An 18,758-nucleotide genomic window follows, 5' to 3' on the forward strand; every position below is an offset into this window, starting at 1 on the left:
AGAAAGAGCAGAGATCAGAATTAAAAAGGGGATCTTATTGAATAGAAATTATTAATTACATTAAAACTAAACTACTAAAGTGGTTTCTTTTCCACACTCATTCAGCATACTAATGCACAGAATATATCACGAGCAATAATAGGGCAAAATTAAGCAAATGAGTAAAGAAAAGAAACAACCTGGGAGTTAAGGAGGCTTTTGATTCTCATGGTAGAGCTTTAGTAGATCACCGTTTACTTTAAATCTGGCTCCAGTTTCCTCATACAAAAGCTCAACTATGCCAAAGTTGTGCACCCTTGTGACTGTGTAGGGCTTGTCCCATCGGGTATTAAATTTCCCTTGCTTGAAAGTGAATAGGGCCTTATACAATAGTACTCGGTCACCCTCTTTGAAGTGCTTCTATAGGATTCCCCGATCATGCATGAACTTGGTTTTCTCCTTATAGAGTCTGGAGTTTTCATAAGCTTCCAGTTTGAGCTCCTCCAACTCTTGTAGTTGCAACTTCCAGTCAAGGTTAAAGGACTGCCCTAGAGGGTAGTGGCTAAGAGTATAATAAGTCAGTGCCCCTGTAGGGGAACCAAGTGGCAACTTAAACCTTAAGTAATCAATGTGACCTTGATAAAGGCAAGGTAACAGGACAAGATGCTTGAGATTTGTTCAAATCCCTGAATAGAGGTAGAAACCCTTAAGGGACAGTAGATGTCACACTTTACTTATCTAGTACCTTAGCATTCATTTAGAACCATTCCAGACCATGTTGGATGGTCTTACACTTAAAAATTTCAATTTGGACGCTAATTTTCAGAAAATTACTGTTCACTGTCCAGTTTTCAGATTACAAGTCCAACTTTGAAAAATCATAACTAATTCTAGAAAAATCATATGGAGATGTTCCAAAATTCTAAAGAAAGCTCTTTCAATTCTCTTTAAGGGAAAAATATTCAAATGAACTCACCCTCACTGAAAACATACAGTTTATTGGATTAAGATTACTATTCGTTTGGTAAAATCTGGACTTTCCAGATTCTCTGCCTTAACTTTGAAAATTCATATCTCTTTGTATACACATCAAAATGAGGTGATTCACCACTCATTTTAAAGCTTGGGATATTCACTATAAGTATACCAAATTTTGTAGCTTAAATCATTCATATGATAGGTCAAAATGAAGCTTGAAACTAACTACTCCATGACCTACGTTTTATCCCTTAACATCTCTTTACTTTAATTCTTTTTATTTCTTTGGCATACCTAACATGGGCTTACTTTTTCCCATTCATGCTCATACATTCCTATACATGCCATAAGCTTTATAATTAAATACATGGCATTCACAACATAATTATAACATAGGAGAATTATACATTGAATATTAGTATCAATCATTAGCATCAATAATTCTCCACTTCTTCTCCTTGCTTCTCATGCCATTAGTGCCCATCATTGATTGACCTAAATGGTTGGTTACGAAGGGGTGAGATTCAGGGGAATCTCAGTAGCAAACATTACCACATATATGTACAAGATGGATGCTAGTGTATGGTATGTAATTTTTCATAAACTTAAGTTAACTAGTGACATGCCATCATGCTTTATGCTTGGTATAAAAATGCATGGCCATGGGAATATATTAAAAACATCATTTCCAGTAACAATCGTCATGTCACAACATCATTCAAACAATAAATACAAACCAACACATGAGCATACCATGTCAAGCACATAAAGGGTAAGTTCACTACCTTGCACCTCAAGCTTTCCTCTTACTTTTCCTTTGACTCCCTTGACTTTCTAACCATGTGGCCATTCGGTCAACATCACCAAACATCCTCTTGGATGTTCCAAAGGTCCTAAACATAACCATAATGATCACACAATCCATTAGGACCATTAGATTACATAAAGTTCAAGACTAGCTTTCTTGAACCTCAACCCTTTCTCTTAGTCTTAGGGTTTTCTTTCTAACTTTTCTAATATAAATCTTATCATTTTCCATCCTTAAGATCCATTTCTTATTAATTAGGACCACTTTAGATGGCCTTAGATTCAAGAATACCAAATCTATAAATTTTGGTTCGCGGGTACTGTTCACGCAGAAACTCCAAAATTTTTACTCAACTTTGAAAATTCATAATTAAATCTAGAAAAATCCAAATTGAGTGCTTCCAAGTATCATTGAAAGATCCTTAAGTTAAATTTAAAGGAAAAATAGTTTTAGGAACCAATTCTATGCCAAAAAGTACCAGAATTGTACGGAAATCGAAACTCTTTCAAAAGTTCAACACTGTTTCCAGATTTCAAACCCTAACTTTGAAAAATCACCATAAATCGTACACATATCCAAATGAAGTGTTCTACCCATGGATTTAAAGCTTACAGAGCTTACTTTAAGCATGAAAAGTTTTAGAATCAGATACATACAGTAACTAATTCGAAATAGGTATCAAATCAGATGCTGCAGCCACCATATACCTTGATCTTGAAGCTTGAACTTAGGTGAACTTTCTCTCACTAGAAATAGCTCTTTCTCTCTCTAGATGCAAGGGCAGCAGAGTTTTCCCTAGTGTTCATCAGCTTGGCTGAATTGGGGGGGAGAAGAGTGCCTATTTATAGCTAAAAAGTTGACTTGAATGGACTAAAATGCCCTTGGTAGCTAGAAGAAGGAGTAAGGGCAATTTTGGAACTTCAAGTGAACTTTTGCATCATCATTGCATCACCTTATTACATCATCCTTGCATCATACTTCTAGAAGAGGCCACATGTCGCAAAAATGGTAGAGGAGAAGGAAGATTAGATCATAACCGTCGGATCTAAACTTAGCCCTTAAGTTTCCTCCTATTTTACTTGGCCCACATTTCTCTGACTTTCTTTATGGCCTTCCAGGGTTCAGAAAATTCTTCTATCTATTCCATAAATTCCCTATCATTCTAGAGAGTATCTATGAATTTTCTTAGGCCATAACACTTTCTCTAAGCCTTGTATAAAAATCATTTACTAAAATACCCTTTTATCAGTATAATCTGCTCTTTAATTTATTAAAGCCATTCCACTGACCTTTTGATTGCGGGACTAATTTTATAAATTAGTATAACCTTTCAACCAATTAATTCTCATTTTTACATACATTTTTTAGGTCTCTTGTTATTTTAAATAATTACCTCAAACAGTGTACTTTTTACTGGCCATAACCTCATAAATTCCATTTAAGCTATCTCAGGGGTATTTTCATCTTTTCTCTTCATAGAAGAGTCTTAGAATATTATTTCTCATTTTCTGGGATTTTCTTGGAATTTTCTGTACACTCTTCCATTTTTGCCCTTGCTGGTCATAACTTTTTGAATTTACATTTTAGTCCCTGCTTGGACTTAACTTCATATAATCCTCTCTTTGAGGCTTCTAACTTAACCTTTAGCCTATATCTAGTCTCTTTTCTCTCTCTAGGCCTTTGAGACTTTACTGGAGTCTCTGACCTTGATTATACTGAAGCCCCTGAAAAACTTTTACTTTGCAGTTTAGTCCCTAAAACTGCTTTGACTTCCTTTCTCATCTTTAGGACTTCTGCTAAAAAAGGATTTGGTAGCCTATCCAATTTAGACTACTTTTGATACCTCTAGGCCCAAAAGTTTGGATGTTACAGTAGACCAAAAGGGATAGAGATTAAATGATATTGAATGAAGAATCGATGATGAGTTAGGTACCTGGCCTAGACACAACACAACAAGGTGATTAAATATTATCTGTGTGATGTGATTAGTGTATAATAATCAATACCTGACCATAGGAATGATTGGTCATAAGGTAAAGAAGGTTAGAAAGAGTAGAGTTAGGCAAGATCCCTCTTGAGGATAGAGTGGAACAAGAATATATGAGAATATGATAGTTGATGGTTGTATTGGGAACTGATATATACAAAGAGATAAGTAAGTTCTCGATGATGCCTAGAGCCTAATGATGCTTAGACATACGATGACGTTTGGGACTAGTGAGTATTCCTTTATTTCCCTAAGGCATTAATGAGTAGTGTGACCATAGCATTTAGGCCAGTAAGGAATTTAAGAGGTAAGATTCCTATAGACGGATGCTATTGCCATAGTGATCGAATGAGTCAGGATGAGAGGCTCCCCTAATAGGGATTTGACACACAAGAATGTGCCGGGATCAAGATTAAGTAACCAACAGGTCTTGGCTATAGAATGTGTCTTAAATTGGGAGGTGGTTCTCTAACACAGAGTTGACACCGCTCTACTGAGAACGAGCTATTCTTTGAAGGGAAGGAAATGAAACAGTTACAATAGGGTTAACAACATTATGAAGGTAACAGAACGTCCTCCAGGAGTGGTAGAGTTGACACCGTACCTGTAAAAGTGTAATGTCCTCCATCAAGGCATGGAATTGGTTGAGTTGATGTGTTCTAGTGTGAGCAACATGTCCTTCCACAAAAAGAGTACCAGCAGTCAAGGAAAGGCTTACAGAGTTAACCTTACCTCAATAAGAGCGAAGTTGGCCAAAAGTAATGAAAGGATGGAATACTTGAGGAGATGAGAGAGATGATTTATAAGACCTGTCCTTGTAAGATGAGAAAGAAAATCAGAAGACATAGCAGACTAGCATGGATATGATGACAAGCCCTGAAGGATATGAACCAATGGCCTAGAAAATTAAAGGGGCATAATGAAAGGGAAATGGCCTAAGGTAGCTAAAAGTTAAGAGTAAAGGAAAGGCAAGAAAGATGAATCATTTAAGAGTTGACAGAAAGGATTAAGTAAGGCCTAAGAAGATAATACTGACATTTGTGATCAGTCTTAGGGAATAATCAATCAAGTTACCAGCTGAGGGTAGGTGACTTCTTCCTTGACTTAGTCTACTGGTCAAAAGGCTTCAAAGAATGGAACATGGCTTAGGTAGAATGTGAAAGAATCCAGGGTCATAGTGGATCCTGAAGAGGCTTACTGTAGAGCATAGTAGCTCCCAAGATAGCAATAGACCAAGCTTAAGAGAAAGTTGCTGAGCCATAAGGGTAGTATCTCTTTGGGGCACGAGAATAAGATGACCAGGGATGAGTTTAAGAAGGGAAAACCTCTTTAGGTTAGTTATCTAGTACAGAAAGAGCACCCTTGACTTTTCCACAGACACTATTACTGTTGAATAAGCTACGCTCAATTCCAGGTCACGACTTTAGAAGTCCATGTCATAACCTGTGGAGGTAAAACACTCCAACTCTTGCGTTTTGGTCCTTATAACTTTGTGGCTCCATCAATGCTCCATCTTGGGTCTTAGGTCCTTCCCTTATTGCCTGAAAATCACAACAAAGAGCTTTGTAAAGACTAACTGATTACGGATGAAGCAATTACAAATAAGGAGGGAAAATTGACCCTTTCTACCCCTTAAACAGCAAAATGCAATGTGTAAATCAATGTAATAAAAAATCTATAAATGCATGCATAATGAGGGTAAAAGTGTTGCAAAACATTAGAAAACACTTGAGAAGACCCTATAAAGATTGGGTTCTGTTAGAGAGAGAAAGGCCAAGTGACCTTATGTAAGATCAAGCTTGAAAACAAGGTATGTTAGTGGTTTTTGATGTAGTTTTCACTACCCTTGCTGTTATTAAGCTTGGTTATGGGTTTTAATGAGTTTTGGGAGCTTAAAACTCTGGGGGCTATGCTGCAAGAGATATCTAAGTTAAGAGAAAGATGAAATTAATGTTAGAACAATCTTTAAAGGCTTGAGAGGAACAAGAATCAAGTGGTTTTATGTTGAAATTAGTTGAATTTCATGATTGTGTAACTTGAGTAGTAATTCAGCCAGACCTTGTTCTTCTACCTAGGACATGATTTTAATGATCTTAATGCTTCCAATATGTTTAAAATAAAAAAAATTGTGTAGGGTAAAGGTAAGAAAACAAGTTTGGAAGCATTAGAATTGAAAATGAAAAATTTTAGACCCTAAAGGCATACTATTCAATCAAGGCTGGTTCATTGGGAAGGAGTTTGATTTTGATTATTTTGAGCTTGAAAATGGATTCTACATGCAAAATTATGTGGAAATAGCATGTGAAATTAATTTTAGAAAGATTGTAAATCAAGCTCAAAAAGTTAGAAGTTAATATAGTTTAGATAACACCAAGTATTGATGTTGTTGATTACCATAGCTCTAACGGATAAATAGAAATGATGTGTTGATGCATTTAGGGTCATGAGACATTAAGGAAGATGAATGGCAAATGTTGAGCAAGCAACCTTAATAGTTGGTAACAAATGCAGCAAGGGGAAGTAAAGAGAAAGTTTAAAGACACAATGTAGCAAACTTGACCTTACTCTTATATGCTTGGTATTTGCCTGCATGTATGACAAGTTTCTATGTTATATGATTTTATGAACTCATGTGTTAAGATTGTGAATGTGTTTTAAATATGCTATATGCCTATGTCTTTTATGATAAATGCATGATGATTTCTAAACATGTTATTATGTTATAAGATGTTAAGTTGCAAGCATGTTTGTTATAAATGCCAAACTTACCATGTATGTTTGGGTGGTTATTGTTTGCTACTTGCCCTTATCTTGACTCTTCAGCCCATTATAAAAATATTGTACCAATTGCTCGTCTGGTATTTGATGGTGAGGGCATCTTGATAGTAGACCTTGAAAACGGTTCCAGTAATCATAAAGGGACTCATCAAAGTCTTGCTGTGCAAAGTACTTCTCCAAGATCACCTTTCTTAAATTACCCCAGTTATGATAAGCATTCGCTACATGTCTCAAAAGGTTCATGTACCACTGCCTGGCTTACCTTTCAAATATAGATGAAAGATCTTCCATAGTACTTGATCTAGAGAAGCACCCACTGGTTTTATGCTTTGGCAAATCATGGATAGAGATTGCAAATGAATATAGGGATCTTCTCTGTTAAACCATGAAACTTAGAAGAGAGTTAATAAGCAATCCTTTTAATTTCAAAATTCACGTCAAAGTTAGGGCATGCAGCAGTAAAAGGATCATAATTCACATCAGAGGTAGTGGCTTCTTGGTAGAACCTAATTTTATATGGTTTTCTCAAGTGTTTTATGATGTTTTGCAACACTTTTACCCTCATTATGCATACGTTTATATCCATTTGATTACATTGATTCATGCATTGCATTTTGCTGTTTAAGGGGTAAAAAGGGTCAATTTTTCCTACTTAAATGTAATTGCCTTGATCTATAATTAGTCAGTCTTTATAAAGTTCTTTGTTGTGATTTTCAAGCACTTGGAGAAGAATCCAAGACCCAAGATGGAGCATTGATGAAGCCATAAAGTCATGAGGACCAAAACGCAAGATTTAGAGTGTTATGTGTCCCCAGGTCATGACATAGACTTCTGAAATCATGACCTCGATGCTCTTTAAGTGGAACTACACATTTTGGATCTAGGTCAAGACTTAATGCTCTCTGTCTCCCCAGGTCATGACATGAGATTATGAGTTGTGACCTGGACACCCAAGTCACGACTTGAGATTGTGAGGTTATGACCTGAGTATGTTAAGTAAAGCTATGCGTTTTGGTATAGGTTTCTCAACTTCTGCACCCAGGAGAGGAAGCTACCATGAAGATACACTCCTCCATTCTGCAAATTTGTAAAAAGATGAGCCTTTATCATATCCTCTCAAGCCTCTATTGATCCTATACCTTAAACCTTTATTTTTCCTCACTTCTTTATCATTTTCTACTATTCTAAACTGATTAAACCACTCCAACCATCTTCTTCTCTATTTTTCCAATCCTATTTTTAGCATCACTCTTGGCTGTTCATGCCTGGAGCGATTGTGACATGTTTAAACACATGACATGTTTAAACACGTGAGAGGCTAAACCATTAACCTCTTGGTGATGGAGGATGAAGCTTGAGCTCAAGGACTTAATCGGGGAGTTTTCTATAGTCTAAATCTGTGCTTAACATTGTATTGAACATTTGTAGATTTAGGAATTTTTTGCACTTATGTGAGACTTGATTTATGATTGTAAATCTTGTGTTTAGACTACTACAATGTATTTGAATTGAATACTGTTAATGTTGATTTATCTATATAATATATCAGTTTGAATCCTTGTGCTTAGTTTATTGTCAGTGATCTTTGATGATTAATCTGTTTACTTGGTATTTTGGGTTGTTGATTAATAATTTGAGGGCATTTGCATCATCCATTCATTTACACTCTAAGTGGTTTTAACAATGTTTTAAATGGTGTTAATTAACTTTGATTAAAGTGAGTTTTCATTAACTAAAACATTGGACCCAAGTGATTGTTTGGGGTTTTTCACCAGACATGGAGATTTCTAAACTCCAAAATCAATTTAAGAGCCATGATAGCTAAGCCTTTATCATCAAGAGTCTATTTCATATTACTTTCCCACTTAATCCAAATTATTCCTTCATTCATTTAAAATACCAAAAGATTTACTTCTTTGCAATTTATATTTACTGCACCACTTTTTAAAAAATTAAAGCCCCTTTTTCTTTACGCAAATCAACATGTTTTTGAAAACCAATTTAATCTAGGTTTTTCCAATAAAGCACTCCTTGAGAAGAACGATTGGTTGTGCACTATACTACATTATCTAGTGTAATCACAATCTTGATGAATCGGAAGGCAGCATTCCGGTCCGATCACTTTTGTAATGGTCCTCCTTCTAAGGTTCCCATTATTCTCCCCAAATCACTCTTGCTCCCCATTCCCATTGCCACCGTTTCTAGGTTGGTTGACATTAAGGTTAGGGTTTTACATATTAGCTGGGTTTCCAGCCATTATCTCTCCTTTTAAGGATTCACTCTCATTGCTTAACAAACTCAATTCCACTGAGATATTCTTTTCCTCAACAACTACCTTGCTTGTCCCCTCTATTCTTTTCTCTTTTCTGATTTTTCTCAAACTGCTTTTAATTTTTGGGTTATATGGTAGGAGTTTAGCTTTGCGTGACATGCAAGGGAAAGTTCAAAATGGAATAGAGTAAACAAAATTCACTCACAACATACCTGTCACACCTCTCTTTATAACCCAGTATACGTCAATTGGTCCACTATAACGTGTTTTGTAGTGTTTCCGGATGAGAAATTTCAATTTTAAAATTTTCCTTTTTATTTTGTCCGTACACTATTCATCCGAAATTAGGCTAACTTTGAAAATTCATAACTAATTCTAAAAAAATCAAAAAGAGGTAGTTCTAATTTTTACCTGAAGCTTGCTAAAATTTCTATAGAGGAAAAATATTCATTGGGCTCAGTTCCATCCAGAATAGTACCAGAAAATTCGACAAAGTGTACTATTTATATGGTCAATTTTTGAATTTTCAGTATTTTAGCCCAACTTTGGAAGGGCATAACTCTTCACACAAAACTCTAATTTCAATGTTCTACCACTTGATTTAAAACTAAAAATATAATCTATAAGTTTGCCAAATCTCAAGTCCAGACTCAAAGAAATGCTTATTATTTTGTGTCCCAAGTTTGACCCTTTTTAGAGACATTTTATCCCCTAATTAAGTCTAACTATATCTTTCCTTTACCTTTTATCCATTTTCAACCTTTTGGGACTTGTAATATACTTGTATATACATTCTAGAATACTTATACATATTCATACATGTTCACACATGTTCATCTCCATAAAGGAGCTATTATCCAACAAATACAAAACATCCAAACATTATATAAACTAACATAATATCCATTAACAATGTCGCTACGCCTTTACATGCCTTCATTCACCACTTTTTGGCCCTTACCCTTGCTTGATCCTCCTCTTAGGGTTCTTTTACACATAGGGGTAATGAGATTTCAAAGAAATTCCAGTAGCAAAGAATCATGATTATCATGTAATCATGCAAACATAATGTGACATGCTTTTGTCCACATAACTTTATGGTTCATAGTAAAATGCCATGGAAAGTAAGCAGATTCATACGTATTCACATAACATAATGCCAAGGCAAGCTCAACATAAACATTGCAATCATAATTCAGCAGCATAGCTTAGTCACATCATGGTATTCATAGCACATACACGCATACACATAAATATAAGCAAGAAAGCACTTTAATCACAATTCAATGCTACCTTTTGTTACTTGTCCAATGTGATTACTTCAAGGGACAATGATCTTCCTTACTTCCTTCTCACAAATTCATTAAACTAACCATAAAATAGGCCACATTACTAACCAAGCAACTTATATACAATCCTTAAACTTTAACTTAATAAATTTCCCCCATTTTCCTTTGATTTTTAACAAAATGATTCCTTCTTTAGAACCAATCATCTCATGACTCAATTCTACACAATTTTTCATGAGGAATCCAATGGTACAATCAGATTTTTAAAATTCAAACTCCTCCCCCATGAACAGTGACTAGCCGAATAGGGGTATATATCTCCAAAAATTCTATTTTTGATTCCAATGATTTTAAACACTTTCCAACATCATATTCTTATAAAAAAAACATGTTTTAAAGCCATTAGAATCATCAAATCAAGCCAAAACAATTTCCTTCGGCATGAACAGTAGCTGGCTAAAAATAACATATAGGACCCTAGGTGGATTTTCTTCCAAAGATCAATCCATACACCACTTAATCTTGCTTATACTACTTGATTATTAAGGCTTCTATCCTTCCCTACCCATTACACAATCAAACCAAAAAGAGGCAGCATATACCCTCAATTTTTCAAGCCAAAAACTCAACTAACCAAGCTTGCAACTTAGGAATAGGAAGGCATAAGCATACCTTAATGTTTCCTTGTCTAAAACACTCAAGAATTTTGGCCAAATGGAGCTGGAGCTATAGTGACAGAGTCTCCCCTTATTTTTCTAATTTTGCAACATTTATTTGTATTTTATAGGGGGTATTTATAGAAAAATTCCATCTGCCCTTACCCCTCTATGTGTGGATGAAATTAGACACCTTAAGGGGTGTATGTGGTAGTCATCAAGTGCTAAAATAATCAAATCACCCCATGTGGCTTTTCTCTAGATTTTTCCGCACAAATATCCCTTAATTTTGCATTTTATTTAATAAAAATGGAGGGGCCTAGAAGGTGCACGAAATTGGACCCTTATTGGGCTCAATATGGGCCCCACAAATGGTTTGGGCTTCTCTAAAAAGATGGCCCACAAACCCAATCACTATCTCAAACCAATTTGAAACTTTATCAGTTACTATTCACTAGTAACCTTTCATAATTTTTCCAGACCTCCAAAAATTCATTTCTCTCCATGATAATTCACCTTTTAATATCAAAATCTGATTAAAAATTTTCATAATTTTTCACCACCTCTAGGTATTTATTTTGAATTTTCTCTGATTAGGCCTTTATTAGTGTCACTGCGGGAAAATAAATCCCCTAAAATTAATTTCTGAACTTTCAAGGCCCAAAACTAATTTTATAAATTCAAATAAATATTTAGATAAATTGTACATCAATCTCCAAAATTTATTGAGGCCTCTAACTAAGTAAAATAATTATATTCCTATGATTTTCTAATATTTTTCTCAAAAACCTTTGTTTACGGGAAATTCCGTAATAAATCATTTTCACCGAGATTCTATCTTTTGGGCCTCAATCAAGTTTTTAAAATCTCTACCCTATACTTTTCCCATTTTTTTTGGGGATTTTCTAAAATTTTTCTGTTTTGCCCTTCCTAGATCGATAGTTATGAAAATGCTAGTCCAAACCTTATCGGGGTTTCGCATCAAACATTGTTTCATCTCTCCATCTAGTTTCTACATTGACCTTCATCCCAATTTTTAATTCCCTATATCCAGTGAAAATTTTCGAGATGTGACAACACCAAGTCAAATAAAAGGATGAAAAGTGATGGATGCAAGTGTATGGGTGAGTGTGAGTATATATGCACAGATAGAAAGGCAAACAAGTATGGTTTTCAAAACTATCCAAAAAAAGTTCACCGCGGTGAAAGCAAGAGTGTGCTGTGGTGAAACTTTTTCGAGACTGAAAGTAGTTTGAAATTGCAAGTTTGCCGCAAGGAAACTAAAAGTTGGCCACGGTGAAGGTCTCTCAAGAGAGTTCCTCAAAGATTTTCACAAGTTTGCCACAATGAAACAGAGATTTTGTCACACCTTACTATCGGATCTACTTAGGGTTTAATTGAAACTATTTTAGACCATATTAGATGGTATTGAGCTCAAAAATTTATGAAAAACGCTGATTTTCGGATTTTTACTGTTCATCAGGTAAAAGTCCAGTTTTCTGGCCAACCTTAAAAAATTCATAACTTAATCTAAAAAAACAGAAATGGAGTGGTTCAAAATTCTATAAAAATATCTTTGAATTCTTTTTCAAGGAAAAATAATCTTATGAACCAATTGCATTGGAAAAAGCATCAGGTTTTTATGAAATTCACCTCTGTCCATTTGGCAAAAATCCTTTTTCCTGATTCTGAACCTTAAATTTGAAAAATCATTAAAAATCATGTAGTTGGCCATTTTGAACATGCTCCCTATAATTTGAAGCTCACGACATCAACTCTAAGCATACTAAATTTCATGCAGAGATTTGTTCAATAACTTAATAAAAAGTGGCTTTAAACTGACATCCTGCTTAGGGATTACAGTACCAACTATAGATACTTATACATAACCAAATACAAATATTTCCTCATGGCTCATCACCATATTAATCCTTGAATTTGCAGCCTCCCTTTTGATGATTCAGTCCCTAAAATGTTAAGTTACATATGGGGGACGAGATTTCAATGAAATCCCAGTAGCAAGATCAATCAACCAAAACATTAATATGCATCAATTACAAGCATTCCAACCTTTTGCTATTAATAGGGAACTACTTTACCTCATACATGTAGCACTCTAACATGCAATAGCCAAGGCACATAAAGCAAGGAGTATAGCTATACAATCATCATCATCATCATTATTTATTCAACCACATAATAGCACATGAAATTGCATAGCAATCAATGCAACACTCAACATTAAGGTTAATTAAATCTTACTACCTTGATCCAATGCTCTTTGATTTTCTTGTTCTTCTTTCTTGCTTCCTCAAATGCCAAACCCTAACATGGCAATCCACAAAAAGGGCAGTAAGAATCATCAACCATTCCACATAAAAATCAACAACATAACTCAAGTAACTCCTAAACCCCTTAAAGCTTTCATCTTTGTTCTTGAATTTTTAGGGTTGGTTTCCATAAACCCTAAAAATTCCCTCTTGACTCATTCCTACATAATTTTTCATGTAGATTCTAAATATCTACTTGGATTTAACAAAAGAAAATTCCTCCTTTTAGTTTCAGCTTGGTCGAACCACTATGGTTCATTTTCCAAAAATTACAACTTTGATTTTATGGCTTCCAACTCTCGTTCTTTAGGTTTATCCTACACCATTTTTCATTTTGAAAACAATGGAAGCCTCAAAAATTTGAAAAACACATCCTAGGATTCAGCTTTGGTCTTGGCCAAACCATACTTCTTAGAGTTCAACCATGAAAAACTTTTCAAAACAACACTAAACCTCTTGAAACCATCTTAAATCATAGTGTTCTAACTATGTTTAACAACAAAACCTCCTTCCCTGCACTATATCCATTTTGGCCAGCAACAAGTAGGGACAAGAAATGATTTTTCCAGCCATACAACTCAAGAAAACAAAGCAAGGAACATCTTAGAACAACTTACCAAGCTTGAATCTTAGTTGGAAGGTCAAAGTAGCTTGTTTTTCTCTTGATTTTCCTTCAAGCTCTCTCTTTTTCCCTCTCTTCTTGCTTTGGCCAAAACTCCATCTGATTATGGGGGAGGAAAAGCTCAATTAAGGCACCAAAATATCCCAACCACCATCATAAATGAGTTGCCAAATGTCACCCTCCTACTTAGTGTTGAAACCTCTCTCTTAATTAAGTAAATTATAATGTAATTAAATTCCAAAGTCAGGATCCTCTCCACTTAATGCTTGACACTTGGAAAGCTTTAATTTCCATCCATTAGAGGCTTGACAAGTGGCAACTTGTAGGCTAAGTAAAGTGCAAGACTCTAGTCTTCACTTTATCGGTACACTTTTACTCCGGGTTTAACTTCTTTTCTATATTTATATTGCTCTGGCCTCTGTAATTATTTTCTATCAGATCCATAAATTATTCTCCTCATTTTTATCTTCCCAAATTTCCCTCTTCGTCTCAAATTTAATTTCCCAATAATTAAATAAAAAGGAAAACTAATTTCCTTCTCTTTAGTGATTTTTCCACTTTTCAAAGGAATTGGGAAAACTCTTGGATACTTGAGGGTCTTCTTTTAATTCCATAATCTCTTATAATTTCTTGGGATATCATAAAAATTTTCTTGGGATTTTATCCTTCTTAAAAATATTTATTTGGAATTTTCCAAATAAAAGGCCTTAAACTAGCTTAAATCGCCTTTAAATTCCTTTGTAATTTCTCTAAGGGCAATTTGGTCATAAAAAAATTTCATAATCCCATATAATTCTCAAAGGATATCATCCTTATTTTTTCTTAATTTTTTGAGGCTTGAAAATATTTTTCCATAATCATTCTTGACCAATTTTCTTTAATTAGTCAAACTTTTCATAATTGGCTTGGAAAATTATAGTAATTATTTTCCATCAAAATTCTTCTATTTCTCCTTGTCATTTTTGACCCTTAATTATTTAGGAATATCCCTATTCCTAAATGCCATATTACTGGATGTGACAGAGTTGGCTATGGCAAAGGTCTATGGACAGCACAAAACAGAGTTAGGTCTATGCAAAAGCAAAATACAAAGTACAAAAAGTGAAGAAAATTAGTATCTTTGTTTGTATTTCTAAAAATTAGCTATGCAAGATGTAAACCTATACTATGGACAAGTATGAACCTAAACTAACTAGAATGCAATCTAGAAAGGCTCTTAACCCAAATTAGTAGCAAAATGACACAAGTTAACCCAGAGAACCAATTGCTTGGCTCCCCGACAACGGTGCCATTTGATTTCAACCTTTCGTTACCCCCTTGGAGGTTAAATTCAAAGATTATCCAAGGATTACACTATAAGATGTAACCCTAGGTCATTCACTTAACTGGAGCCTTAAACGAATAGACCTAAGTTAACTATATGCCATGAAGTGTTAACTGATTAAAAAGAAGGGGTTTTGATTTAGAACTAATTATTGAACCGAATTAAAATACAAAAGTATATTTTTTTGGATTTTAGGGAGATTGAAAATGCAATGAAAATAAACAAGTGTTTAACAGTGATAAAAGCCCTCTTGAAAGTGAACTTAGGCTATCATAGTTCAAAATTGATTTAGTAGGAGTAGAAATTCACTAAGTTTCTGAAGGAAAACCTCAAAATACTCTATAAGTCTAGGATCTCACTTAATGGAACTCCATTTCATAAGATCCTATTAAGTGCACTTAGTGTGTGTGGTAGGATTAGTCAATGCAATGAACCCAATACAATCAAAATTCAACTCAATTTCAAGACACAACCATGCAAGATAAGAGAGAATCAAAAGGATTACAATGGAATATATGTGAAATTTAAGCTCAGAAATTCCACATAAACCAATCCAACTATACATAATGAACATCCAGAACTGATTACAACTATAATCAAATAGCTTAGCTATAAATTACAAACCCTAAACTTAGGAATTCATAAATCTATAACTAAACCATGGATTATGCTACTCCCCTTTTAAGCTCATTGAACTTAAGCCATCATCCACCTTCAAGAGGAAAAGAAACAACTAGCCATGCATAGCACTCTAAAGCATCTCAGCTGAAAATGAATCTGAGCTCCCCATGGTGGTTTGATAGTGGAAAATGGATGAAACTAGGGTTAGATGAATAGAAGTGAGAGAGAATGAGTGAGAACGATTAATAGAGGCTGTCTCCTTGAAGAAGTGATTTAGCCCAATTATTCTATGTTATTTCATATCATTTTAAGGGTATTTATCATAGATTTTGGCTCCTTTTGATGATAATTGTGCTTAATTTAGATTAAGAGTCCTTGCTTTGAGTTAGTGTCTTTTTGAGGTTAAAATTGTCATAATTGGTTATTAATTGTATTCAGTTGATTTCTAGGACAATTGATCCTTCAAATTGTTGCTTTTTATTGTAGGACAGTTGAGAATTGGAGCCAAGATCAAAGACCAAAGGATGACACAACACAAGATCAGAGTATCAGCACTAATAGAGTTCGCCGCGGCGCCAAATTGAAATCTCACCAGTAGTCTCTCGGGCAGAGTTCGCCGCGGCCAACTTACAGCTTCACCGCGGCGAAATCACAAGATTAGGCGGAGCTCCTCTCGGGCATGCTTCACCGCGGCGAAGGATTTCCTTAGCCGCGGCGAACTCTTCGTATCAGCAACGCCAGATCCGAATCAGAATGCGAAAATGGAGCTTCTAATCATATGATCCGACCCAGATGGACCCCTAAAACCCTTAGAAACCCTATTTTCGACCATACACTCCATTCCATCTCCTACAACACCTCTATTCTCCCATCCTCTTGCCTCTCCACCTCCATCTTCTTCCCCATCCATTTCCTTCATCTTTCATTCACTCCATCTCAATTCCTTCCACTCCCAGCTACCATGGCTGACGGATTCACTTCAGTTGGAGCTTTTCTTGAAGCTATGGAGAGCTAGGGTTTATCAACTCTTGAAGAATGGTGGTGTGGCTTGAGTTCCTAAGCTTCAAAGGGGAGTTTAGTTTCAGTTTGCAATTTTTAGCTATGATTTATGGCTTTCTAGGTCTAGGAGTTGTAATTTCTTAGTTAGGAACTTGGGACTGATACTGTAATTATTGGTTAATGATTACATTTGTAATTTGGATTGATTGATGTTGAACTTTATGCTTAAATATATGTAGTTGCATATATGCTTATTGTAACTCTCATGATTCTCTCTTATCTTGCATAGTTGTGTTTGGGTACTGAGTTGATTGTGTGTTTCATTAAGCCAATTGCATGATCATTCCAAAATTACACATTAGGGAAGCTTAACAAAGTTTTCATTAATGAGTTCATTAATGTAAGCTTTGGACTCAATGAGTTATTGAGGTTGTTATTAAGAAAACCTAATGATTTGTGAAACTCCCAATATTTTAAGTGAACTATGATTGCCATCAAAGCCATTTTCAAGAGATTTCCTATCATTCATTTCCATTCCATCATTATTATCTTAAAACACCAAAAATATTGTATCTTAGGTTTGTTTTCATTGCATTTAGTTTAGGCACCATTCATTTAAGTCTTAAAAACCCAAAACCCCATTTCATTGCATTGCATGGCATTTAGTCTAGCTTAGGTAATTAATAAAGGCTCCCAAAAGTGAAACGACCCGAGTTTGCACTATACTGCATAGCTTGGATTAAATTTTGATTGAGAACCCCAAGGCGAACGATAGAAAGGCTCTCTTTCAAATGGCACCGTTGCCGGGGAGCCATTAAGTTGGTTTCTTAGGCTAGTTAACTGTCAACTTTGGTTGATTAGGGTTTTGTGAGCCTGTTAGGTTACACTTTTGCAATGTGCATAATAGATTTTGCATTGCATAAAAATTTTAAGATATACAAACAAAGATCCTGATTTTGATTTCGATTTTTACATACAGTTTCATACCCTTCATAGCATTCATTGCATTTTTGAGTTTCTTCTTGTTTTCATTCTTTGTCTTTTTGTTGTTGTGTTCTAGTTTTCTTACGGTCTTTGACATTTCACCGCGGCCAACTCCCTGTTTCGCTGCGGCCAACTTGTCAGATTTCTGTGAGAATCCTTCTCAGGACACCTTCGCCGCGGCCAACTTTGTGTTTCGCCGCGGCGTAGCGTGTTGAACCAGACTCCATTCTCCCCCTCTGGACATCTTTGCCGCGGCAAACTCTTATTTTCGCCACGGCGAAGGGTCCCCTATCTTAAAAAAAAAAAATTTCTTAAAAACTCTTTTGGAATTGATTGTTTAGCTTTCTTATGGCTTGGTTTAATAATAATTTAGGTCCATTTGATCACCCTTCCTCTTTTGTAGGTGACAATACTCTGATGGGTGATGATTTTTCTCAAAGGCTTGATGCCATACAAGAGGAATTGGATCTGCTTCAGGCACATTTTGATCATGAAGAGCATAGTGGGACTTATCAAGGGCATGATCCCTATCCTCACCATAACCATGGCTATGATTGGATGAATGAACCTCCACATTCCCCTTACCATACCTCTTCATTCCATTCATACATAAACCAACATTCACCATTAGGACAACATTATGAGCTATCACCTCCACCATACAATCCACACTTTGAACACTTTCCTTCACATCATCCATATCATGAGCTAAGCATTCCATCACATGAACCCTACCACCAATACCCTTCCTCATCTTACCAACCATTTCATGAACCATCACCGTCATTCCATCCATATCCCACTCCATATCTTGAACCATTCTCACCATATAATTCCCCCTTTGAACCATCTCCTTCGCCAAATGACTACCACCACCAGCCCTTGTCCCAATCTATGTACCAACCCCTTCCCCCATCTCATGAACATGAATTTAGTGAACTTGACCCATTTCTCACTATTCCTAAGAATGACCAGATACGATTTTTAAGAGAAGCTTATGACCGCTTGAATTCATACTACCATGGATTACTTGAAGAGGTAGAAATATCTGGAATTTCGAAGGAATCAGAGGAAGAGTTAGAAGAATGTCAAAGTGCATTAGGAAAGTTCTTGAGTGATATAGCGCAAATT

This window comes from Neltuma alba, unplaced genomic scaffold (assembly GCF_004799145.2).
Source record: "Neltuma alba isolate B1F8T4 unplaced genomic scaffold, ASM479914v2 tig00010640_pilon, whole genome shotgun sequence".
Classification (NCBI taxonomy): Eukaryota; Viridiplantae; Streptophyta; class Magnoliopsida; order Fabales; family Fabaceae; genus Neltuma; species Neltuma alba.